Source organism: Pristiophorus japonicus, chromosome 20 (genome assembly GCF_044704955.1).
Source record: "Pristiophorus japonicus isolate sPriJap1 chromosome 20, sPriJap1.hap1, whole genome shotgun sequence".
In the NCBI taxonomy this organism is placed as follows: domain Eukaryota; kingdom Metazoa; phylum Chordata; class Chondrichthyes; family Pristiophoridae; genus Pristiophorus; species Pristiophorus japonicus.
The window spans coordinates 89,524,510-89,550,021 of NC_091996.1; the positions used below are offsets into that span (position 1 = coordinate 89,524,510).

The 25,512-nt window shown below is 54.2% G+C and overlaps 2 protein-coding genes across 3 annotated transcripts in view; one reads left to right on the plus strand and one right to left on the minus strand.

Annotated features, from left to right (window-relative positions):
• LOC139232665 (vigilin-like) overlaps positions 1-7,335 on the minus strand; it is a 140,025-nt gene extending 132,690 nt beyond the window's left edge. For both annotated transcript variants that reach the window (XM_070863130.1, XM_070863131.1), the window contains exon 1: positions 7,260-7,335. The gene's annotated coding sequence lies outside the window, so the exon portion shown is untranslated. The remainder of the gene's footprint in view (positions 1-7,259) is intronic.
• A 9,739-nt stretch (positions 7,336-17,074) lies between these two features.
• LOC139232825 (rho guanine nucleotide exchange factor 15-like) overlaps positions 17,075-25,512 on the plus strand; it is a 72,780-nt gene continuing 64,342 nt past the window's right edge. The window contains exon 1 of the mRNA XM_070863319.1: positions 17,075-17,309. The gene's annotated coding sequence lies outside the window, so the exon portion shown is untranslated. The remainder of the gene's footprint in view (positions 17,310-25,512) is intronic.

Here is a 25,512-nt window from a genome sequence, read left to right on the forward strand (position 1 = left end):
ACCCATCACGATCTGTGCTCGCTGTCCCATGTCCTAACTCGCACCGAGTCCCACTCACCCATCACCCCCTGTGCTCGCTGACCTACATTGGCTCCCGGTTAAGCAATGCCTCGATTTCAAAATTCTCATCCTTGTTTACAAATCGCTCCATGGCCTCGCCCCCTCCCGACCTCCTCCAGCCCCACAACTCTCCGAGATCTTTGTCCTCCTCAATTCTGACCTCTTGAGCATCGCTGATTATAATCGCTCCACCACTGGCGGCCGTGCCTTCAACTACCTGGGCCTTGAACTCTGGAATTTCTCTGAACCTCTCCCGCCTCGCTTTCCTCCTTCAAGACGCTCCTTAAAACCTACCTCTTTGACCCAGCATTTGATCACCTGTCCTAATTTCTCCTTAGGTAGCTCGGAGTTTTATAACACTCCTGTGAAGCGCCTTGGGACGTTTTACTACGTTAAAGGCGCTATATAAATACAAGTTGTTGTTGTTATGATCTAGGATGCACCACCTGAAAGAGCAGTGGGAGCAGATTCAATGGTAACTTTCAAAAGGCAATTGGATCTCTGCTGGAAAAGGAAAAATGTACATGGCAATGGGGAAAGAGCAGGGGAGGAGTGGGGCTAATTGGATTGATCTTTCAAAGAGCCTGCACAGGCACGATGGGACGAATGGCCTCCTTCTCTGCTCTATGATTCTATGAACTTCGTCAGTCAGGTCTAGTTGCCAATTTAATTATTTCTCCCGTGTCCCTTGTCCATCCACACTATTCCCTTGAAAGTAAACTACAGACCACACATCTACCAACATCACTCTGTCATTCCCACCCCCGCTGTGAGGAAGCCTATAATCTTACAAGTGATACAGAAATGACTGATGATGCCCCCGTCTGGCTCCTTAGTCGCTACAATGCAGTCAGGCGCCCCCCACACCACCACCACCACCCCCCCCCCCCCTCCAACACCACCACCCCGCCCCCCCACGCCCCACCTCGCTGCTCCAGACCGGGGGAATGGATCGGTGCAGCGGGAGTTGGAGCTGGTACAACTGATCCGAGATGCTCCGGCTTCGATCCGGAGCCTCGCGAGATATCGGTGGTCCCTGCCAAGCAAAGACCCCACTCAAGGCATGTTGGCCTTCGTAGCGAGAGGATTTGAGTATAGGAGCAGGGAGGTCTTACTGCAGTTGTGCAGGGCCTTGGTGAGACCACACCTGGAGTATTGTGTACAGTTTTGGTCTCCTAATCTGAGGAAGGACGTTCTTGCTATTGAGGGAGTGCAGCGAAGGTTCACCAGACTGATTCCCGGGATGGCTGGACTGACATATGAAGAAAGACTGGATCGACTAGGCTTATATTCACTGGAATTTAGAAGAATGAGAGGGATCTCATAGAAACATATAAAATTCTGACGTGATTGGACAGGTTAGATGCAGGAAGAATGTTTCCGATGTTGGGGAAGTCCAGAACCGGGGACACAGTCTAAGGATAAGGGGTAAGCCATTTAGGACCGAGATGAGGAGAAACTTCTTCACTCAGAGAATTGTGAACCTGTGGAATTCTCTACCACAGAAAGTTGTTGAGGCCAGTTCGTTAGATATATTCAAAAGGGAGTTAGATGTGGCTCTTACGGCTAAAGAGATCAAGGGGTATGGAGAGAAAGCAGGAATGGGGTACTGAGGTGAATGATCAGCCATGATCATATTGAATGGCGGTGCAGGCTCTAAGAGCCGAATGGCCTACTCCTGCACCTATTTTCTGTGTTTCTTTGTTTCAAGTCTTTACAACATGTCTCTTACCGGCACCATCTCCTTCTCAGAAAGTGTGCGTGGGAAACTTTTGTTTATCCCCAGCCTGGGGAGGGAGACGAGGCAGGCAGCAACTCTGCTGTGCCCACTAATTCAATCCGACTTTCCTTACTGCACTGTGCGTTCAAACAAGCAGCGATTTGCCAAACATTTTTCAGGATGACAGTGACGCCCCTGAGAAACATTCTACCTGTCGCAGATCGAAAGACTTGCATTTATATAGCGCCCTTCACGACCACCGGACGCCTCAAAGCGCTTTACAGCCAATGAAGTACTTTTGGGAGTGCAGTCACTGTTGTAATGTGGGAAACGCGGCAGCCAGTTTGCGCACAGCAAGCTCCCACAAACACAATGACCAGATTAAAAAGTACTTGGGATGTGCACTTGAAGTGCCGTAACCCACAGGGCTATGGACCAGGAGCTGGAGAGTGGGATTAGGCTGGGATGGCTCTTGGTCGGCCGGCGCGGACACAGTGGGCCGAAATAGCCTCCTTCCCTGCTGTAAATTTCTATGATTCTATCATCTGTTTTTTGTGATGTTGATTGAGGGATAAATATTGGCCCCAGGACACCGGGGATAACTCCCCTGCTCTTCTTGGAAATCGTGCCATGGGATCTTTTACGTCCACCTGAGAGGGGGCAGACAGGGACCTCGGTTTAACATCTCATCCGAAAGACGGCACCTCCGACAGTTCAGCACTCCCTCAGCACTGCACTGGAGTGTCGACTTACATTGTTTTTTTTGTGTTCAAGTCCCTGGAGTGAGATTTGAACCCACAACCTTCTGGCTCAGAGGTGAGGGTGCTGCCCATTATCCACAGCTGACACACTGTTAGCAAGCAGAATGTTTCATGCCATTTACACAGGAGCAGGAGGGGGCCATTCAGCCCCTCGAGCCGTTTCCACCATTCAATTACATTGTGACTGATCTGTATCTTAATTCTATCTACCCTGTCTTGGTTCCGTAACCCTGAATACCCTTGCCCAGCAAAAATGTTCACATCGAAAGATTTCTATTCAAAGCTCCCTTGATGGCCTACTAGGTAAAGCCACTATGTAGTGTAGCACTGCACCTTACAGACCCAAGCAGCTCCTGGGTTTAAACCTACAGCATGAGCATTGTAGTTGGTCTCTGATCCCTGGGTTAGGGTGTCTGGACCACATTCCTCCTCACCAAACACTGTCCGATGGTCACAACTGGAAATCGAAAGCAGGCAGACATTGGCTGGGAGGAAAGACTCGACTGTGATGCACGCCATGGCAAAACAGCCCGTCAATATTCACTTCCGCTCACAAATGAAGAGTTGCCACTTGGGAGAGAGCAACTGCTATCTGCAGGAACGAGGGGCCTGCACAGCTAGGAGCCTTTGTTTTACGTTCCGCGCGGGGGGGGGGGGGGGGGAAATCATGGGTATCAGTCGATTGTGCTCTCTCGCCTCTGAGTCAGAAGGTCGTGGGTTCGAGCTCAATCACCACAGACTTGAGCACCAAGTCTAGGCTGACACATCATCACAGACGGTCCCTCAAAACGAAGATGACTTGCTTCCACGCCGAACAGGGACGAGTTCACAGGTGTTTCAATGAAGGACCTAATATTCCGGATCCCGAACTAAATCCTGAAGGGTGGAAGATGCCTGTGGGTGGATTTTTTTAACGTGGGGTGGCCGTTGCACACCAGCCACCACACGGGCTTGACAGAGCTGCCTCTTGGTCCAGTGACAAGGGTTAGCCAAGACGACTGGAGACCAGCTCTGCTAGTGTGCACAAATATCGTAGTGTGGGCCCGGCCCGTGCTGCCCCTGGGCCCTGATGGACAGGTATGAGGGAGTGCTGCACTGTCGGAGGTACCGTCTTTCGGATCATCCCAGTGCCTGCCCTCAGCCAGGAGCTAATACCTGGGAGAGGGAAGTAATACCTCAAATCTCTCACCCCCCCCCCCCCCCGCCCCACTCCCCACACCTCAGAACTCTCACCAAGTCTCCAAAAGGCGCTGCCCAGCTTACGGCTCGCATCCCACCGTGGGCAACGAGGCCCATACAATCGCGCCTGGTCTCCAGTTATCTTGGACCCTCTTGCCACTGGACCAAGACCTCGCTCGGCTAAGCCCGTGTGGTTGCCGGTGTGCAACGGCCAACCCACGTTAAAAGAACTCGTGCACAGGCATCCTCCGCCCCTTCAAAATGAAGTTCGGGACCTTTCGGATGAGACGTTAAACCGAGGCCCCGTCTGCTCTCTCAGGTGGACGTAAAAGATCCCATGACCACTGTTGGAAGAAGAGCAGGGGAATTTTCCCCGGTGTCCTGGCCAATATTTATCTCTCAACCAACATCGCTTTAAAAAAAAAACAGATGATCTGGTCATTATCACATTGCTTTGAGAAACTGTCTGCCGCGTTTCCCACATTACAACAGTGACTACATTTCAAAAGTACTTCATTGGCTGTGAAGCGCTTTGGGACGTCCTCAGGTTGTGAAAGGCGCTATATAAATGCAAGTCTTTCTTTCTTAATAAATTTTCAGGAATGCAAGGGGAGAAAGACACACACACACACCCAGGTTGCATTCCATCTGCGGGCCAACAATATCTCAGGAGTGTGCTGGGAGCACAACATTTAATTAACCACATTCAAGCCATAAAGAAAAGACTTGCATTTATATAGCGCCTTTCACAAACACCGGGCGTCTCAAAGCGCTTTACAGCCAATGAAGTACTTTTGGAGTGTAGTCACTGTTGCAATGTGGGAAACGTGGCAGCCGATATGCGCACAGCAAGCTCCCACAAACAGCAATGTGATAATGACCCAGATAATCTGTTGTTTTGTTGATTATGGGGTAAATATTGGCCCGGGACACCGGGGAGAACTCCCCTGCTCTTCTTCTATGGGCCATGGGATTTTTACGTCCACCTGAGAAGGCCGACGTCTCATCTGAAAGACGGCACCTCTTGACAGTGCGGCGCTCCCTCAGCCCTGCCCCTCCGACAGTGCGGCGCTCCCTCAGCACTGCCCCTCCGACAGTGCGGCGCTCTCTCAGCACTGCCCCTCCGACAGTGCGGCGCTCCCTCAGCACTGCCCCTCCGACAGTGCGGCGCTCCCTCAGCACTGCCCCTCCGACAGTGCGGCACTCCCTCAGCACTGCACCTCCGACAGTGCGGCGCTCCCTCAGTACTGGCCCTCCGACAGTGCGGTGCTCCCTCAGCGAGTATGTCTAGAATTTTGTGCTCAAGTCTCTGGAGTGGGACTTGAACCCACAACCTTCTGGCTCAGAGGCGAGAGTGCTACCCACGGGGCCACTGGCTGACACTAAAGATTAAAAAGACGAAGTTAATGCAAAGTAATGCATTGATCAAGTAAAGATTGCAAGTGAATGCAAAATGATACAAATACAATGGTCAAGTAATAAAGATTAAGAGCAAATGAATGATAATCTTTGTTACTTTGCATTACATTTTTTTTTAGAGCAGGTGGGTGCAAAAATTATCTTTTATCACTTGACCATTCCATTTTTTAGTGCAAGGTAATACACTGGAGTGCTATCAGAACGGCGAGAGATTGCAGAGCGACGTGATCGGGGGCCCAGAAGAGGCGAGGGCCCAGGGGCAGCACGGGCCAGTGCACACTGCGACATGTGTGCGCACTAGGTCTGTGCAACGGAGCCAGGTCTCCAGTTGTCTTGGTTAACCCTTGCCACTGGACCCGAGACCCAGCTCCGTCACGCCCGCGTGGGTGGTTGCTGTGCAACGGCCAACCCTCACGTTATAAAAAAAATCCACGCGCGCGGGCATCTTCCACCCTTCGGGATGCAGTTCGGGACCCTGGAATAACTGGTCCCCTTCATTGAAACGCCTGCGAACTCATTCCTTTTTGGCATGGAAGCAAGTCATCCTCGATTCGAGGGACCACCGATGATGGATGATGGATGATTATTTTTTTTTTAAAGTGGATGCAAAAATAACCTCCCCGCCCCGCCACCAAAAAAAAATGCAAGCAATAGAAAAAAAAATTGCACATATTTCCATGATATGCAGACATTAGTAAGACAAAGGTCCTCCACCAGCCTGTCCTTGCCGCACAGCACTGCCCCCCCGAGACATCAAGATCCACGCCGTGGCCCTGGACAACGTGGACCACTTCCGCTATCCCGGGAGCCTCCTATCAACAAGAGCAGGCATTGATGACGAGATCCAACACCGCCTCCAGCGCGCCAGTGCAGCCTTCGGCCGCCTGAGGAAAAGTGTTTGAAGACCAGGCCCTCAAATCCGCCGCCAAGCTCATGGTCTACAGGGCTGTAGTGATACCCGCCCTCCTGTATGGCTCAGAGACGTGGACCATGTACAGCAGACACCTCAAATCGCTGGAGAAATACCACCAGCGATGTCTCCGCAAGATCCTGCAAATCCCCTGGGAAGGACAGACGCACCGACGTCAGCGTCCTCGACCAGGCCAACATCCCCGGCATCGAAGCGCTGACCGCACTCGACCAGCTCCGCTGGGCGGGCCACGCAGTCCGCATGCCCCGACACGAGGCTCCCAAAGCAAGCGCTCGACTCGGAGCTCCGACGCGGCAAACGAGCCCAAGGTGGGCAGAGGAAACGTTACAAGGGAACCACCCTCAAAGTCTCCTTTGATAAAAGCGCGACGTGCCCCCCCCCCCACCGACACCTGGGAGTACCCTGGGCCAAAGACCAGTCTGCCCTCAGTGGAGGAAGTGCATCCGGGAGGGCGCTGAGCACCTCGAGTCTCGTCGCCGAGAGCGCGCAGAAAGCAAGCGCAGGCAGCGGAAGGAGCGTGCGGCAAACCAGTCCCACCCTCCCCCTTCCCTCAACCACTGTCTGTCCCACCTGTGACAGGGACTGTAATTCCCGTATTGGGCTGTTCAGCCACCTGAGGACTCACTTTTAGAGTGGAAGCAAGTCTTCCTCGATCCCGAGGGACTGCCTAATGATGATGCTGGTGACATGCAGAGGCTAAAATGAATGCAATGGTGGTGCTGGGGATGGTGTGACCACAATATAATGATACAGGGGTGGCCCTGGCCAGTTTGCATTGGGGCTGCTGCTCAGGGGGGTGGAGCTCCATCCTCTCCAACCTTTCCATCCCCTCCCCGGCTCTGTGTGCTGCCCCTACCCGGGGCCTAGAGCTCAGGCTGCCGGCCAGCCGCCAACTCGAGGTCGGCCCCGCATTAAAAAATGCTCAAAATCCGTTTTTTTTTACGCCCCACCCCTCAAAACAGGCGCTAACCAGTCCTGCTGACCTGGTTAGCCGCTAACTAGCACTTAACCAGCAGGTGTTTTTAATTAATTTTTTCATTATTTCGCTGAACCCTTTCCTTTTCCACTCCCCCGCCACGTTATTTTAAAACCCCACCACCCCCCTCGGAGGTTTGTTTTTTTAACCCCCACCCCCTGCTAGTTATGCTAGTTAGCCGGTTAACTAGCGCCGCCTGGGTTTTTAACTCACCGGCCGGCTCGAGCTGGGGGAAGACATCAACCGCACGGCGTGTCGCTCCGCCCGCCCGCCCTCCCCGGCGTCACCACGCACGGCCGCATCACGCAGCACGTCGCCGCTCTCCCCCTCCCCCCCCCACCCCGGGGTCGACATCCGCGCACTGGCCCACGTGGGGGGGGAAAGGTGACATGTGCTCGAAGTAGTTCCCCCTTTAGGCTATTGCTCAGGACAATGGCTCATCGCCCATGGTAGGCAAGTCCCCTCGAAATCGAGGACTGGCTTCCACGCCCCCAACAGTCATCCATGGTCGGCGAGTCCCCTCGAAATCGAGGACTTGCATCCATGCCCCAAGAATCATCCATCGTAGGTAGTCCCTCGAAATCGAGAAAAACATAGAAACATAGAAAATAGGTGCAGGAGTAGGCCATTCGGCCCTTCGAGCCTGCACCACCATTTAATAAGATCATGGCTGCTCATGCAATTTTATTACCCCATTCCTGCTTTCTCGCCATACCCCTTGATCCCTTTAGCCGTAAGGGCCACATCTAACTCCCTTTTGAATATTTCTAACGAACTGGCCTCAACAACTCTCTGCGGTAGAGAATTCCACAGGTTCACAACTCTCTGATTGAAGACGTTTCTCCTCATCTCGGTCCTAAATGGCTCACCCCTTATCCTTAGACTGTGACCCCTGGTTCTGGACTTCCCCCAACATCTTCCTGCATCTAACCTGTCCCATCAGAATTTTACATGTTTCTATGAGATCCCCTCTCATTCTTCTAAATTCCAGTGAATATAAGCCTAGGCGATCCAGTCTTTCTTCATATGTCAGTCCTGCTATCCCAGGAATCAGTCTGGTGAACCTTCGCTGCACTCCCTCAATAGCAAGAATGTCTATCCTCAGATTAGGAGACTAAAACTGTACATAATATTCAAGCTGTGGCCTCACCAAGGCCCTGTACAACTGCAGTAAGACCTCCCTGCTCCTATACTCAAATCCTCTTGCTATGAAGGCCATTTATCTTCTTCACCGTCTGCTATACCTGCATGCCAACTTTCAATGACTGATGTACCATGACCCCCAGGTCTCGTTGCACCTCCCCTTTTCCTAATCTGTCACCATTCAGATAATATTCTGCCTTCGTGTTTTTGCCGCTAAAGTGGATACACTCAAATTTATCTACATTATACTGCATCTGCCATGCATTTGCCTACTCACTTAACCTGCTTCCACGCCCCAAAAATCATCCATCAGTAGGCAGCCCCTCGAAATCGAGGAAGACTTACTTCCACTCTAAAAGTGAGTCCTCAGGTGGCTGAACAGTCCAATACGGGAATTACAGTCTCTGTCACAGGTGGGACAGACATTGGTTGAAGGAAAGGGGTGGGTGGGACTGGTTTGCCGCACGCTCCTTCCGCTGCCTGCGCTTGCTTTCTGCACGCTCTCGGCGACGAGACTCGAGGTGCTCAGCGCCCTCCAGGATGCTCTTCCTCCACTTCGGGCGGACTGGTCTTTGGCCCAGGGACTCCCAGGTGTCGGTGGGGATGTTGCATTTTATCAAGGAGGCTTTGAGGGTGGTCCCTGTAACGTTTCCTCTGCCCGCCTGGGGCTCGCTTGTGTAGGAGTTCCGAGTAGAGCGCTTGCTTTGGGAGTCTTGTGTCGGGCATGCGGACAATGTGTTCCGCCCAGCGGAGCTGGTCGAGTGTGGTCAGTGCTTCGATCCTGAGGACTTTGGCCTGGTTGAGAACACTGCCGTTGGTGCGTCCGTCCTCCCAGGGGATGAGCCCGCAGGTGTTTCAAGGAACGACCTGACGTTCCAGGGTCCCGACCTGCATCTTGAAGGGATGGAAGATGTTCGCGCGTGGATTTTTTTTATCGTCGAGGTGTATTTGGATTTCCAGAAGGCATTCGATAAGGTGCCACATAAAAAGATGAAAGTTCACGGGGTTGGGTGGTAATATATTAGGCCAGGGCCTCAAATCTGGCACCAAGCTTATGGTCTAGAGGGCAGTAGTGATACCCGCCCTCCTTTATGGCTCAGAGACGTGGACCATAATTTAGAAGAATGAGAGGGGATCTCATAGAAACATATAAAATTCTGACAGGACTGGACAGGTTAGATGCAGGAAGAATGTTCCCGATGTTGGGGAAGTCCAGAACCAGGGGGTCACAGTCTAAGGATAAGGGGTAGGCCATTTAGGACCGAGATGAGGAAAAACTTCTTCACTCAGAAAATTGTGAACCTGTGGAATTCTCTGCCACAGAAAGTTGTTGAGGCCAGTTCATTAGGTATATTCAAAAGGGAGTTAGATATGGCCCTTACGGCTAAAGGGATCAAGGGGTATGGAGAGAAAGCGGGAATGGGGTACTGAAGTTGCATGATCAGCCACGATCATATTGAATGGTGGTGCAGGCTCGAAGGGCCGAATGGCCTACTTCTGCACCTATTTTCTATGTTTCTCTGTACAGTAGACACCTCAAGGCGCTGGAGAAGTACCACTAGTGCTACCTCCGCTAGATCCTGCAAATCCCCTGGGCGGGCAGACGCACAAACGTTAAGTGTTCTTGATCAGGCCAACATCCACAGCAACGAAGCTCAGACCACACTCGACCAGCTCCGTTGGGCAGGCCACATCATCCTCAGGCTGTGCTAAGCACAGTGGTTCAACCTGCTGTGTGGCAGGGGGGAAGTTTGTTGGTAGACCTTTGTCTTACAGATGTTTAGTGTAAGGCCCATGCTCTCATTACGCCTCGGTTGAAAGTGTCGACGATTGGCTCGGAGCTCGGCCTCCCGAGTGTGCGTAGACACAAGCGTCCATCCGCCTACTGTAGTTCGACGACAGAGGATGGGACGGCCTTGGATCTAGCCTGGAGGCGGCATAGGTTGAACAGGTTCCCAATGGTTCTATAGTTTAGTTCCACTCCAGTGGCGAGCTTATTGAGGATCAGATGGGGCATTGCAGCGAGGAAGATCGAGAAGAACGTTGGTGCGATAACGCTATCCATCCTTTGTCATCGAACGACAGTACGCGGACGACGCCTGCGTCTGCACACACACACACAGAGGCCGAAATCCAAGCCATCGTCAATGTTGTATATGCAGACTATGGATGTACTCTATGTGTAGTCGCTGTGAGATTGTATAAGATGGAGACTTGTTTGCCTGATGTACTATCAATAAGGTTCACACCGTGTACATACATGCTGGCACCACTAGAGGGTGCAACTGGTGGAGACCGGGGGGTTCCTGCCCCTGTGGCAGGGCCCTGTATAAAAGGCTGCACACTACCCTTGCACGGCACTCTGGAGTTTGGAATCATCGTAGGCAGTCCCTCGAAACGAGGATGACTTGCTTCCACGCCCCAAAAAAAGGATGAGTTCACAGGTGTTTCGAATGAAGAATCCGAACTACATCCTGAAGGATGGAAGATGCCTGTGCGAGGAATTTTTTAACGTGTGGTGGGCGTTGCACACCAGCCACCACACGGGCTTGGCAGAGCTAGGTCTTAGTCTAGTGGCAAGGGTTACCCAAGACTGCTGTACGGGCCTAGCGCGCACACATATCGCAGTGTGGGCTGGCCCGTGCTACCCCTGGGCCCCTGGCCCCGAACTAACGCCTCCCCTGGGCCCCAATCACGTCCCTCCATCGTCTCTCGCCGGTCCTTCGCCCCGATCTCGGGCGCTCACTGTAGTGACCTGGGCCCCAAGCTCTGGAACTCCCTCTCTAAACCTCTCCACCTCTCTCTCCTCCTTCAAGACGCTCCTTAAAACCTGCCTCTTTCACCCAGCTTTTGGTCACCTGCCCGAATATCTCTTTATGTGGCTCGGTGTCAAATTTTGTTTGGTAAACTCCTGTGAAGAGCCCTGGGACTTTTTACTGCGTTAAAGGTATTATATAAATGTTGTTGTAACCTAGCTGGATGTATCTCACTAGATCATCGTCGATGGTCCCTCGAATCGAGGATGACTTGCTTCCACGTCAAGAAGTTCACAGGTGTTTCAATGAAGGACCTAATATTCCGGATCCCGAACTACATCCTGAAGGGTGGAAGATGCCTGTGCGTGGATTTTTCTAACGTGGGGTGGCCGTTGCACACTACAGGTCACTACAGGTCAAGTACAACACATTGCCTCGTGGAGTCGCTCATAAGTACCAGTCAACACCTTCACCGAGGTGTACAGAAGCATTGGCCTTACACTAAACATCCGCAAGACAAAGCTCCTCCGCCAACCTGACCTCGCCACACAACCCAGAGAGGGCGGTGGAGGCAGACTCAATCGCGGCTTTCAAAAGGGAGTTGGCTAAGTGCCTGACGGAAAGAAATTAGCAGGGCTACGGGGAAAGGGCGGGGCAGTGGGACTGGCTGAGGTGCTCTTGCAGAGAGCCGGCACGGGTTCGACGGGCCGAATGGCCTCCTGTGCTGTAACCGTTCTGTGATTCGATTCTCTGATTCTTTCCCCACAGCCCTGTAAATCTTTTCCCTGCAAGTATTTATCCAATTCCCTGTTTGAAACTCACTATTGAATCTGTTCCCACCGCCCTTTCAGACAGCGCATTCCAGATCACAACAACTCGCTGCGTAAAAAAATGTTGTGTCATGTTGCCTCTGGTTATTTTTGCCAAATCTGTGCCAGAGTTCTAGATTCCTTTTTAAAAAAAAAACAATAGTTGTTGTATATGAGTAAAGAGTCTGACTGGATACTGTGAGCTCAAAGTAAAGTGTGACCTTAATCTTTTATTGCAGGTCTCCAGAGTGCCTCTCCAGCCTGTGAGGCCTCCTTAAGTACCTGTGCTCCAAAGAGATTGTGGGATCCCTTGGGACTCCAGGGGATGAGCCCTCTGGTGGCTGTACAAGGTATATACAAGTTTACACACACAACAGGCTGGTATTCAGGGAGGTTGAAAACAAAACAAGGTCTTTCTAATCAGCATCTAACTTGCCACTTTGCCCTGGATCCCATTGGGCTTTTACTTCTGTGATCGGCCTGCCATGTGGGACCTTATCAAAAGCTTTGCTAAAGTCCATATGCATTACATTGTACGCACTGCCCTCATCGATCCTCCTCAAAAAATTCAATCAAGTTATCTTCCCTTAACAAATCTGTGCTGACTGTCCATGATTAATCCGTGTTTTTCTAAATAAAGATTTGTCAGGGCGAAGGAGCGGCAAGAATTCGTAGAGGGATGTGATCAGGGCCCAGGAGAGGCGCGAGTTCGGGGCCCAGAAGAGGTGAGGGCCCAGGGGCAGCACGGGCCCAGCCCACACTGTGCGATATGTGCGCGCACTAGGTCCGTGCAGCAGAGCTGGTCTCCAGTCGTCCTGGTTAACCCTTGCCACTGGACCAAGACCTCGCTCTGTCAAACCCGTGTGGTGGCTGGTGTGCAACGGCCACCCCACGGGGGGTGATGGGTGAGTGGGACTCGGTGCGAGTTAGGACACGGGGCAGCGAGCACAGGGGGTGATGGGTGAACGGGACTCGGTGCGAGTTAGGACACGGGGCAGCGAGCACAGGGGTTGATGGGTGAGCGGGACTCGGTGCGAGCTAGGACACGGGGCAGCAAACACGGGGGGTGATGGGCGAGCGGGGCTCGGTGCGAGTTAGGACACGGGGCAGCGAGCACGGGGGGTGATGGGTGAGCAGGACTCGGTGCGAGTTAGGACACGGGGCAGCGAGCACGGGGGGTGATGGGCGAGCGGGACTCGGTGCGAGTTAGGACATGGGGCAGTGAGCACAGGGGGTGATGGGTGAACGGGACTTGGTGCGAGTTAGGACACGGGGCAGCGAGCACGGGGGGTGATGGGTGAGCGGGACTCGGTGCGAGTTAGGACACGGGGCAGCGAGCACGGGGGGTGATGGGTGAGCGGGACTCGGTGCGAGTTAGGACACGGGGCAGCGAGCACGGGGGGTGATGGGTGAGCGGGACTCGGTGCGAGTTAGGATGTGGGGCAGCAGAGGTTTGGACGAGCTCAAGTTGATGGAGGGTGGAAGGTGGGAGGCTGGCCAAGAGAACATTGGAATAGTCCAATCTAGAGGTAACAAAGGCATGGATGAGGGTTCAGCAGCGGATGAGCTGAGGGGAGGCGGAGATGGGCGATGTTGCGGCTTTTTAAAAATATGTTCACGGGATGTGGATTGTGGATTTTGCCATTTATCGCCCATCCCTAATTGCTCTTGAGAACATAAGAATTAGGAGCAGGAGTCGGCCATTCGGCCCCTCGAGCCTGCTCCGCCATTCAATAAGATCATAGCTGATCTTCTACCTCAACACTTTCCTACACTATCCGCATATCTCTTGATTCTCTTAATACCCAAGAATCTATCTATCTCAGCCAAGAACATAAGAACATAAGAAATAGGAGTACGCCATTCGGCTCCTCGAGCCTGCTCTGCCATTGAACGAGATCATGGCTGATCTACCTCAACTCCACTTTCCCGCCCGATCCCCATATCCCTTGATTCCCTTAATACCAAAAATCTATCGATCTCTGTCTTGAATATACTCGTCGATTGAGCCTCCACAGTCCTCTGGGGTAAATAATTCGAAAGATTCACCACTCTCTGAGTGAAGAAATTCCTCCTCATCTCAGTCCTAAATGGTCGACCCCTTATCCTGAGACTGTGACCCCTGGTTCTAGACTCCCCATTTCAGAGGGACAGCTAAGGGTCAACCACATTGGAGTCACATAGACAGCAGGTTTCCTTCCCTAAAGGGCATTAATGAACCAGATGGGTTTTTATGATAAGCCGATAGCTTCATCATCATCATCATCATCAGAGACAGTCCCTCGGAATCGAGGAAGACTTGCTTCCACTCTAAAAATGAGTCCTTAGGTGGCTGAACAGTCCAATACGAGAGCCACAGTCCCTGTCACAGGTGGGACAGACAGTGGTTGAGGGAAAGGGAGGGTGGGACTGGTTTGCCACACACTCCTTCCGCTGCTTGCGCTTGCTTTCTGCACGCTCTCGGCGACGAGACTCGAGGTGCTCAGCGCCCTCCCGGATGCACTTCATTCACTTAGGGCGGTCTTTGGCCAGGGACTCCCAGGTGTCGATGGGGATGTCGCACTTGATCAGGGAGGCTTTGAGGGTGTCCTAGTAACATTTCCTCTGCCCGCCTTTGGCTCGTTTGCCGTGAAGGAGTTCCGAGTAGAGCGCTTGCTTTGGGAGCCTCGTGTCGGGCATGCGGACAATGTGGCCCGCCCAGAGGATCAAGTGTGGTCAGTGCTTCGATGCTGGGGATGTTGGCCTGGTCGAGGACGCTAACGTTGGTGCGTCTCTCCTCCCAGGGGATTTGTAGGATCTTGCGGAGACATCGTCACCATTACTGATACTAGCTTTTCAATTCCAGATTTATTTAATGAACAGAATTTAAATTCCCCCAGCCAACATGGTGAGATTTGAACCCATGTCTCGTGGATCAATAGTCCGGGTCTCTGGGTTATCAGTCTAGTAATCTAGCCATTACGCCACCGTACCTGTCTTTAGAGTGAAGACAGTTCCACCTCAGTCTTAGACTACTTTGCTTAAGGCAGTCCTGTCATGCCTATTGGGAAACAACGAGTAAAATACAGGTAAATACATTTTCATTAAATAATCATGCATTGTTCTCGACATGGCATAATGCCCATCATTAGGCAACACAACATCCTGCAACTTACTGTGAGCAACTCGATGAGCAATCTACTGGTAATTTTTAGTTGATTTCGATGTCAGGCATAGCATCATGGCATGCATCATGATAAAGCTATCTGAATCGAGCAATGTCTTGTCTATAAGGTCCCTCATTCCTTATCATTTGGTACAGAGTCTTCACGTGGAATTACATTGTAGTTACAGTACAGAAGGACCAGGGGGCCCTTGTGCATGAAACACAAAAGGTTAGTATGCAGTTCAGCAAGTGATCAGGAAGTCCAATGGAATGTTGGCCTTTATTGCAAAGGGGGATGGAGTACAAAAGCAGAGAAGTCCTGCTCCAACTGTACAGGGTATTGGTGAGGCCACACCTGGAGTACTGCGAGCAGTTTTGGTCTCCGTATTTAAGGCAGGATATACTTGCATTGGAGGGAGTTCAGAGAAGGTTCACTCGGTTGATTCCGGAGATGAGGGGGTTGACTTATGAGGAAAGGTTGAGTAGGTTGGACCTATACGCATTGGAATTCAGAAGAATGAGAGGTGATCTTATCGAAACATAAGATAATGAGGGGGCTTGACAAGGTGGAAGGTGGATGCAGAGAGGATGTTTCCACTCATAGGGGAAACTAAAACTAGGGAACATGGTCTTAGAATAAGGGGTTGCCCATTTAAAACTGAGATGAGGAGGAATTTCTTCTCTCGGAGGGATGTAAATCTGTGGAATTCTCTGCCCCAGAGAGCTGTAGAAGCTGAGTCATTGAATATATTTAAGGCGGAGATGGACAGATTTTTGAGCGATAAGGGACTGAAGGGTTATGGGGAGCGGGCGGGGAAGTGGAGCTGAGTCCATGATCGGATCAGCCATAATCTTATTGAATGGCGGAGCAGGCTCGAGGGGCCGAATGGCCGACTCCTGCTCTGATTTCTTATGAAAGAGGCCATTCAGCCCAACAGGTCCGTGCTGGTGTTTATGCTCCACACAAGCCTCCTGCCACCCCTTCTTCATCTCACACCATCAGCTTCTCCTATTCTTTTCTTCCTCATGTGTTTATCTAGCTTCCCCCTTAAATGCATCGGTGTTCCTCGCCTCAACCAATCCCTGTGGTAGCGAGTTCCACATTCTCAACACTCTCTGGGTGAAGAGCCAGCCGTGGCTCAGTGGGTAGCATTCTCTCACCGCTGAGGTTAGAAGTCCCACGTGATTTGACACTCCAATGCAGTGCTGAGGGAGCCCCGTCAAACATCCCAAAGCACTTTACAGCCAATGAAGTACTTTTGGAGTGCGGTCACTGTTGTAGCAAGCTCCCACAAGCAGCAATGTGATTGAGGGATAAATATTGGCCCCAAGGACACCGGGGATAACTCCCCTGCTCTTCTTCATGGGAATCTTTTACGTCCACCTGAGAGAGTAGACAGGGCCTTGGTTTAATGTCTCATCCAAAAGACAGCCGCTCCGACAGTGCGGCGCTCCCTCAGTGCCGCCCCTCCGACAGTGCGGCGCTCCCTCAGCACCGGCCCTCCGACAGTGCGGCGCTCCCTCAGCACCGCCCCTCCGACAGTGCGGCGCTCCCTCAGCACCGCCCCTCCGACAGTGCGGCGCTCCCTCAGCACCGCCCCTCCGACAGTGCGGCGCTCCCTCAGCACCGGCCCTCCGACAGTGCGGCGCTCCCTCAGCGGCGCTCCCTCAGCACCGCCCCTCCGACAGTGCGGCGCTCCCTCAACACCGCCCCTCCGACAGTGCGGCGCTCCCTCAGCACCGGCCCTCCGACAGTGCGGCGCTCCCTCAGCACCGCCCCTCCGACAGTGCGGCGCTCCCTCAACACCGCCCCTCCGACAGTGCAGCGCTACCTCAGCACTGCACTGGGAGTGTCAGCCTAGATTTTATGGTCATGTCTCTGGAGCGGGACTCGAACCCACAAACTTCTGACTCAGAAGAGGGAGTGTGTTACCCACTGAGCCACTGCCGACACACAATAACCCATTGCAAATAATGCGTGGGTGTCCCTACTGATCCACGTATTTCCTTTCGTTCATTAACCCTCCAGCCACTGTTTATTTTCTCTGTGCACGGGTCACTTGGTGAGGATGGGTCTGGTATTGTTTCCTTGAACACACCTCTTCTGCGAGAGAGAGAGAGAGACAAGTTCGAAAGTCAGGAGGCTGAACTTGCTCAGTGACTGACTGCAGAGCTCGCCCTGAACTGATCAACTCTGCAAACAAGACCAACCCCTCTCTCTCTCTCCACTTACAAAGATAGGACATTTCCGTCTCTCCAGTTTGCAAAGAAGACCTCCCCAGTAAGAAGAATGCTCTGTTAAGCCAGCGTGTGACTTGTTTTTAAACACACACACAGACATACTCTCTGCTCCCCTTCCAGCGGAAAATCCGTGGAGCAACTTTCCAGTCGGTTGAACAATCTGCCCGAGGTAAGAGGCTGCCTTTTCTTCCTTCTTCCAATTGAAGCCAAATTCCTGGGACTCTCTGGTTAAGTTGAGCAAAAGTTCGGGGACAAGCGTCTGGGAAATTGACAGGGTGAAATTGCATTGTCTGCTCAGACCTGCCGTGCGTTGTTGGGCGGGCGGTTCTAGTTTCTGGAACTCGAGGAGTGTTTGCAAGACCCACGTTTTTCCCCTCGGGAATACCCGAGGAGGGGAAGGGAAGGGAAGGGAAGGGGAACGTGTGTCCGTGTGCAAGTGAGGGCTGAGTGTGTGTGTGCGCTTATCTGTACAGGGAGCAGTACAGCTTGCACTCTGTACCTTCCTGCTCACTGACTGCACTGAAGGGTGGGAACTGAACCAAACAGGCAGACAAGGAGCTTTCTACTCCTTCCCTCCTCGCCCCCCCGGTCCCCCTCTGTTCTCCCCCCTCCGTTCCCCCTCCCTCCTCCCCTGTTTCCCCCTCCCTCCTCCCCTGTTTCCCCCTCCCTCCTCCCCTGTTTCCCCCTCCCTCCTCCCCTGTTTCCCCCTCCCTCCTCCTTCCCCCCCCTCCTCCTTCCCCCCCCTCCTCCTTCCCCTCCCCCCTCCTTCCCCCTCCCCCCCCGTTCCTCTTCCCCCTCCCCCCCGTTCCTCTTCCCCCTCCCCCCCGTTCCTCTTCCCCCTCCCCCCCCCCCCGTTCCTCTTCCCCCTCCCCCCCCCCCCGTTCCTCTTCCCCCTCCCCCCCCCCCCGTTCCTCTTCCCCCTCCCCCCCCCCCCGTTCCTCTTCCCCCTCCCCCCCCCCCCGTTCCTCTTCCCCCTCCCCCCCCCGTTCCTCTTCCCCCTCCCCCCCCCGTTCCTCTTCCCCCTCCCCCCCGTTCCTCTTCCCCCTCCCCCCCCCGTTCCTCTTCCCCCTCCCCCCCCCGTTCCTCTTCCCCCTCCCCCCCGTTCCTCTTCCCCCTCCCCCCCCGTTCCTCTTCCTCCTCCCCCCCGTTCCTCTTCCCCCTCCCCCCCGTTCCTCTTCCCCCTCCCCCCCGTTCCTCTTCCCCCTCCCCCCCGTTCCTCTTCCCCCTCCCCCCCCCGTTCCTCTTCCCCCTCCCCCCCGTTCCTCTTCCCCCTCCCCCCCGTTCCTCTTCCCCCTCCCCCCCCGTTCCTCTCCCCCCTCCCCCCCCCGTTCCTCTCCCCCCTCCCCCCCGTTCCTCTTCCCCCTCCCCCCCCGTTCCTCTTCCCCTCCCCCCCGTTCCTCTTCCCCTCCCCCCCGTTCCTCTTCCCCCTCCCCCCCGTTCCTCTTCCCCCTCCCCCCCGTTCCTCTCCCCCCTCCCCCCCGTTCCTCTTCCCCCTCCCCCCCCGTTCCTCTTCCCCCTCCCCCCCCGTTCCTCTTCCCCCTCCCCCCCCGTTCCTCTTCCCCCTCCCCCCCGTTCCTCTTCCCCCTCCCCCCCGTTCCTCTTCCCCCCCCACCCCCGTTCCTCTTCCCCCCCACCCCAGTTCCTCTTCCCCCCCCCCCGTTCCTCTTCCCCCCCCCGTTCCTCTTCCCCCCCCCCCCCGTTCCTCTCTCCCCCCCCTCTTCCCCCCCCCGTTCCTCTTCCCCCCCCCGTTCCTCTTCCCCCCCCCGTTCCTCTTCCCCCCCCCCGTTCCTCTTCCCCCCCCCCGTTCCTCTTCCCCCCCCCCGTTCCTCTTCCCCCCCCGTTCCTCTCTTCCCCCCCCCCCCCTTCCCCCCCCGTTCCTCTTCCCCCCCCCCCGTTCCTCTTCCCCCCCCCCCGTTCCTCTTCCCCCCCCCGTTCCTCTTCCCCCCCCCCCGTACCTCTTCCCCCCCCCCTGTTCCTCTTCCCCCCCCCCCGTTCCTCTTCCCCCCCCCGTTCCTCTCCCCCCGCCCCCCCGTTCCTCTCCCCCCGCCCCCCCGTTCCTCTTTCCCCCCCGTTCCTCTCCCCCCTCCCCCCCGTTCCTCTTCCCCCTCCCCCCCCGTTCCTCTTCCCCCCCCCCCGTTCCTCTTCCCCCCCCCCCGTTCCTCTTCCCCCCCCCCCCGTTCCTCTTCCCCCTCCCCCCCGTTCCTCTCCCCCCGCCCCCCCGTTCCTCTCCCCCCGCCCCCCCGTTCCTCTCCCCCGCCCCCCCGTTCCTCTTTCCCCCCCGTTCCTCTTCCCCCCCCGTTCCTCTCCCCCCCCCCCCCGTTCCTCTTCCCCTTCCCCCCCAGTTCCTCTTCCCCCTCCCCCCCCGTTCCTCTTCCCCCTCCCCCCGTTCCTCTTCCCCCTCCCCCCCCGTTCCTCTTCCCCCTCCCCCCCCGTTCCTCTTCCCCCTCCCCCCCCGTTCCTCTTCCCCCTCCCCCCCCGTTCTTCTTCCCCCTCCCCCCCGTTCCTCTTCCCCCTCCCCCCCCGTTCCTCTTCCCCCTCCCCCCCCGTTCCTCTTCCCCCTCCCCCCCGTTCCTCTTCCCCCTCCCCCCCGTTCCTCTTCCCCCTCCCCCCCCGTTCCTCTTCCCCCTCCCCCCCCGTTCCTCTTCCCCCTCCCCCCCCGTTCCTCTTCCCCCTCCCCCCCCGTTCCTCTTCCCCCTCCCCCCCCGTTCCTCTTCCCCCTCCCCCCCCGTTCCTCTTCCCCCTCCCCCCCGTTCCTCTTCCCCCCCCCCGTTCCTCTTCCCCCCCCCCGTTCCTCTTCCCAACCCCGTTCCTCTTCCCAACCCCGTTCCTCTTCCCCCTCCCCCTCCCCCCCATTCCCCTTCCCCCTCCCTTTCCCCCCCATTCCCCCTCCTTTGCCCTCCACCCCCCTCCTTCCCGTTCGCCCTCCTCCCCCCTCCTTCCTGTTCGCCCTCCTTCCCGTTCGCTCTCCTCCCCCCTCCTTCCCGTTCGCCCCATCTTATATGAACATAAGAAATAGGAGCAGGAGTAGGCCATTCAGTCCCTCGGGTCTGCTTGGCCATTCAGTGACATCATGGCTGATCTTCAACCTCAACTCCACTTTCCCTCCCGATCCCTTGATTCCCCTTGACATCGAAAATCTATCGATCTCAGCCTTGAATATACTCAGTGACTGAGCCTCCACAGCCCTCTGGGGCAGAGAATTCCAAAGTTTCACCACCCTCTGAGTGAAGAAATTTCTCCTCATCTCAGTCCTAAATGGCCGACCCCTTATCCTGAGACTGTGTGACTCCTGGTTCTAGACTCCCCAGCCCGGGGGGAAACATCTTCCCTGCATCTACCCTGTCAACCTCCCTCAGAATCTTCTTCAGCAAGCCAGAGAGGGGTTAAAAACAGCCGACTGTGGGTCACACGACCCCTCCTGGCCCCGATTGGGAAGGGGCGTGGCGATTGGTGCCTTCCTGCCACAGTTGGATAGCCCTCCCTCCGGCATGTTCAGAATGGGCGATGCAGCGTTCAACGCTCCCGGGGGAGGGGGAGGGGGAGGGGGAGGGGGAGGACACGGCGATCACTGAGCCAAGAGACTAAAGCTTCAAATCTTAAAAGGGATGTTCAACTCTTGGGATGTGGTGATCGAATAGACTGCCGAGTGTCCCCTGCTTCCTGGACTGACTGTCAAATGTAGAAGCCAATTTTCCTGTAATGTCAGTGCATTTATATAGCACCTTTTAATGTAATAAAACATCCCGAAGCCCTTCGCACAAGCATAATCAGACAAAATTCAACATCAAGCCATGTGAGATATTAGGACAAGCAACCAAAAGCTTGGCCAGACGTTTTAAGGCGCGTCTTAGAGGCGGAGAGGTTTAGGGAGGGAGTTCCAGAGCTTGGGGCCCAGGCAACAGAAGGCACGGCCACCGATGGTGGAGCGATTATAATCAGGGGTGCTCAGGAGGGCAGAATTAGAGGAGCGCAGACATCTCGGGGGTTGTGGGCCATGGAGGGATTTGTAAACAAGGATGAGAACATTGAAATCGAGGTGTTGCTTAACCGGGAGCCAATGTAGCTCAGTCAGCACAGGGGGTGATGGGTGAGCGGGACTCGGTGCGAGTTAGGACACGGGGTCAGCGAGCACAGGGGGTGATGGGTGAGCGGGACTCGGTGCGAGTTAGGACACGGGGTCAGCGAGTAAAAGGGGTGATGGGTGAGCGGGACTCGGTGCGAGTTAGGACACGGGGCAGCGAGCACAGGGGGTGATGGGTGAGCAGGACTCGGTGCGAGTTAGGACACGGGGGCAACGAGCACAGGGGGTGATAGGTGAGCGGGACTCGGTGCGAGTTAGGACACGGGGCAGCGAGCACAGGGGGTGATGGGTGAGCGGGACTCGGTGCGAGTTAGGACACGGGGTCAGCGAGCACAGGGGGTGATGGGTGAGCGGGACTCGGTGCGAGTTAGGACACAGATAGCCGAGTTTTGGATCACCTCTTGTTTGCGTAGGGTAGAATGTGGGAGACCAGCCAGGAGTGCCTTGGAATATCTTGGCTAAACATAGGAACAGGAGGAGGGTATTCATCCCCTCGAGCCTGTTCCCGCCATTCACTGAGGTTGTGGCTGATTTAAGACCGAGAGCAACTTAAGCACAGGACCCTGCAGGGCGGACTTGCAAGTGAAGGAACGTGTAGTGACTCACCCTCGCTCTGCTGAGGATGATGAACCAGTTTGCTGCTTGGACACAATGCCAGGAATCTCGGTTTGATCGGGGAGAGTTTCAACCGCAAACCAGCCCCGACGATTCCGGAGGCGTCCCCTCCCTCTCTGCGTGCCAGGCCAGGCCTCAACGCATCTCGAACTGAACTGCACAGACGTTGGCTCCCGCTGACAATCTTGCCGTTCCGCACTGAATAAAGTCAAGCTTTTTAAAAAGTCGTCTTCCGTTGTCCCGGGAGTGGATTGGCGTTTTTACTAATTTTTTTACCCTCTCTTTTATAGAATCTTATATAATGATACAGCGCAGAGGAGGCCATTCGGCCCATCGTGCCTGTGCTGGCTCTTTGAAAGAGCGAATTAATTAGTCCCCCTCTCCCCGCACCACCCCCGCTCGTTCCCCATTGCCCTGCACGTTTTTCCCCTTCAAGTATTTAATTAAAAAAACACACTCTCACTCTCTCTCTCTCTCTCTCTCTCTCTCACTCTCACTCTCACTCTCACTCTCACTCTCACTCTCACTCTCACTCTCACTCTCACTCTCACTCTCACTCTCACTCTCACTCTCACTCTCACTCTCACTCTCACTCTCACTCTCACTCTCACTCTCACTCTCACTCTCACTCTCACTCTCACTCTCACTCTCCCACACATGCACCTACACGCACACTCCCACATGCGCACATACGCACTCCCACACGCGCGCGCACACATGCCATTACGCACTCCCTCCCGCACATACACTCTCTCTCCAAACAACAACAACAACTTATATTGATATAGCGCCTTTAACGTAGTGAAATGTCCCAAGGCGCTTCACAGGAGTGTTATGCAATAAAAATTTGACCCTGAGCCGCATAAGTAGAAATTAGTGCAGGTGACCGAAAGCTTGGTCAAAGAGGTCGGTTTTAAGGAGCGTCTTGAAGGAGGAAAGAGAGGCGGAGAGGTTTAGGGAGGGAGTTGCGGAGCTTGGGGCCCAGGCAACAGAAGGCACGGCCACCGATGGTGGGGCGATTAGAATCAGGGATGCTCAGGTCAGAATTAGAGGAGTGCAGACATCTCGGGGGGTTGTGGGGCTGGAGGAGATTACAGAGATAGGGAGGGGAGAGGCCATGCAGGGATTTGAAAATAAGGATGAGAATTTTGAAATCGAGGTGTTGCTTAACCGGAAACCAATGTAGGTCAGCGAGCACAGCGGGTGATGGGTGAGCGGGACTTGGTGCGAATTAGGACATGGGCAGCTGAGTTTTGGATCACCTAGTTTACGTAGGGTAGAATGTGGGAGGCCAGCCTGGAGTGTGTTGGAATAGTCAAGTCTAGAGGTAACAAAGGCACGGATGAGGGCTTCAGCAGTCATTGAAAGTTGGCATGCAGGTACAGCAAGCGGTGAAGAGGGCCAAATGGCATGTTGGCCTTCATAGCGAGAGGATTTGAGTATAGGAGCAGGGAGGTTTTAATACAGTTGTACAGGGCCTTGGTGAGGCCACACCTGGAGTATTGTGTACAGTTTTGGTCTCCTATTCTGAGGAAGGACATTCTTGCTATTGAGGGAGTGCAACGAAGGTTCACCAGACTGATTCCTGGAATGGCGGGACTGACATATGAAGAAAGACTGGATCGACTAGGCTTATATTCAATGGAATTTAGAAGAATGAGAGGGGATCTCAGAGAAACATATAAAATTCTGATGGGATGGGATAGGTTAGATGCAGGAAGAATGTTCCCGATGTTGGGGAAGTCCAGAACCAGGGGTCACAGTCTAAGGATAAGGGGTAAGCCATTTAGGACCGAGATGAGGAGAAACTTCTTCACTCAGAGAGTTGTGAACCTGTGGAATTCTCTATCACAGAAAGTTGTTGAGGCCAGTTCGTTAGATATATTCAAAAGGAAGTTAGATGTGGCCCTTACGGCTAAAGGGATCAAGGGGTATGGAGAGAAAGCAGGAATGGGGTACTGAGGTGAATGATCAGCCATGATCATATTGAATGGCGGTGCAGGCTCGAAGGGCCAAATGGCCTACTCCTGCACCTATTTTCTATGTTTCTATGTTTCTATGAGCTGAGGCAGGGACGGAGACGAGCGATGTTATGGAGGTGGAAATAGGCGGTCTTAGTTATGCTGCGGATATGTGGTCGGAAGCTTATTTCAGGGTCAAGGTTGCGAACAGTCTGGTTCAGCCTCAGACAGGAGGTGGGGAGAGGGATGGAGTCGGTGGCTGGGGAACGGAGTTTGTGGCGGGGACCGAAAACAATGGCTTCGGTCTTCCCAATAGTTAACTGGAGAAAATTTCTGCTCATCCAGAACCGGATGTTGGGCAGGCAGTCTGACAATTTAGAGTCTGTGGAGGGGTCGAGAGAAGTGGGGGGTGAGGTAGAGCTGGGTGTTGTCGGCGCACGCGTGGAAACTGACGCCGCGTTTCCGGATGATGTCACCAAGGGCCAACAAGTAGATGAGAGATAGGAGGGTGCCAAGGGTAGATCGTTGGGGGACTTGCGCATGCACGCACGCACACATACGCACGCGCTCTTGCGCGCGCACTCGCACTCTCGCGTGGGCACACTACGACACGCACAGGGACACACTATGACGCGCGCGCGCGCACGCAGACACGCACGTACACACGTGGATACACACGCAGACGCACACACACATGGACGCACGCGCATACATAGGTAGACGCACACACACACACACACACACACACGCACGCACACCATCGCACAGACACACGCACATAGACACACAGACACTAGTTGTGTGGCTCTGATCAGCTGTACAACCACAGAACAAGTCCTGACAGCCCGCTCACACCCTTGCAAGTACATTAAAACATGCTTTACCAGAGCTATGAGCAATTGAAGCTTACCAGAAAGCCCTGGTGAATGCCTGGTGGAAAGCCACAGCCACAATACTGTTTTTAAGTTACAGAACGCGAGCCCAATCCAAAGCGGTTGGGAGGAGCAAACCATCTTTATTTATTATTTGATTATGTTCGCCATGAGGAAAGATTGGATGGGCTGGGGTTGTTTTCTTTGGAACAGAGGAGGCTGAGGGGAGACCTGAATGAGGTGTATAAAATTATGAGGGTCCTAGAGTGGATAGGACGGACCTGTTTCCCTTAGCAGAGGGTCAATAACCATAAATCAATAAATATTTGGACTCTACGGAAATCAAGGGATATGGATTCTTATGTACTTAACTGGGGGCCTAGATTTAAAGTAATTGGGGGGAGGTTTAGAGGAGAGTTGAGGAGAAATGTCTTCACCCAGAGGGCGGTGGGGGTCTGGAACTCACTGCCTGAAAGGGTGGTAGAGGCAGAAACCCTCACCACATTTAAAAAGTACCTGGAAGTGCCGTAACCTGCAGGGCTACGGACCGAGAGCTTGAAAGTAGGATTAAGAACAAAAGAAAGAAAGATTGGATTTATATAGCGCCTTTCACAACCACCGGATGTCCCAAAGCGTTTTACAGCCAATGATTGTATTTTTGGAGTGCGGTCACTGTTATAATGTGGGAAACGCGGCAGCCAATTTGCGCACAGCAAGCTCCCACAAATAACGTTGTGATAATGACCCAGATAATCTGTTTATTTTTTGTTATGTTGATTGAGGGATAAATATAATTGAGGGATAAAAAATTACAAATCCCCCGGGAGGACAGACGCACCAACG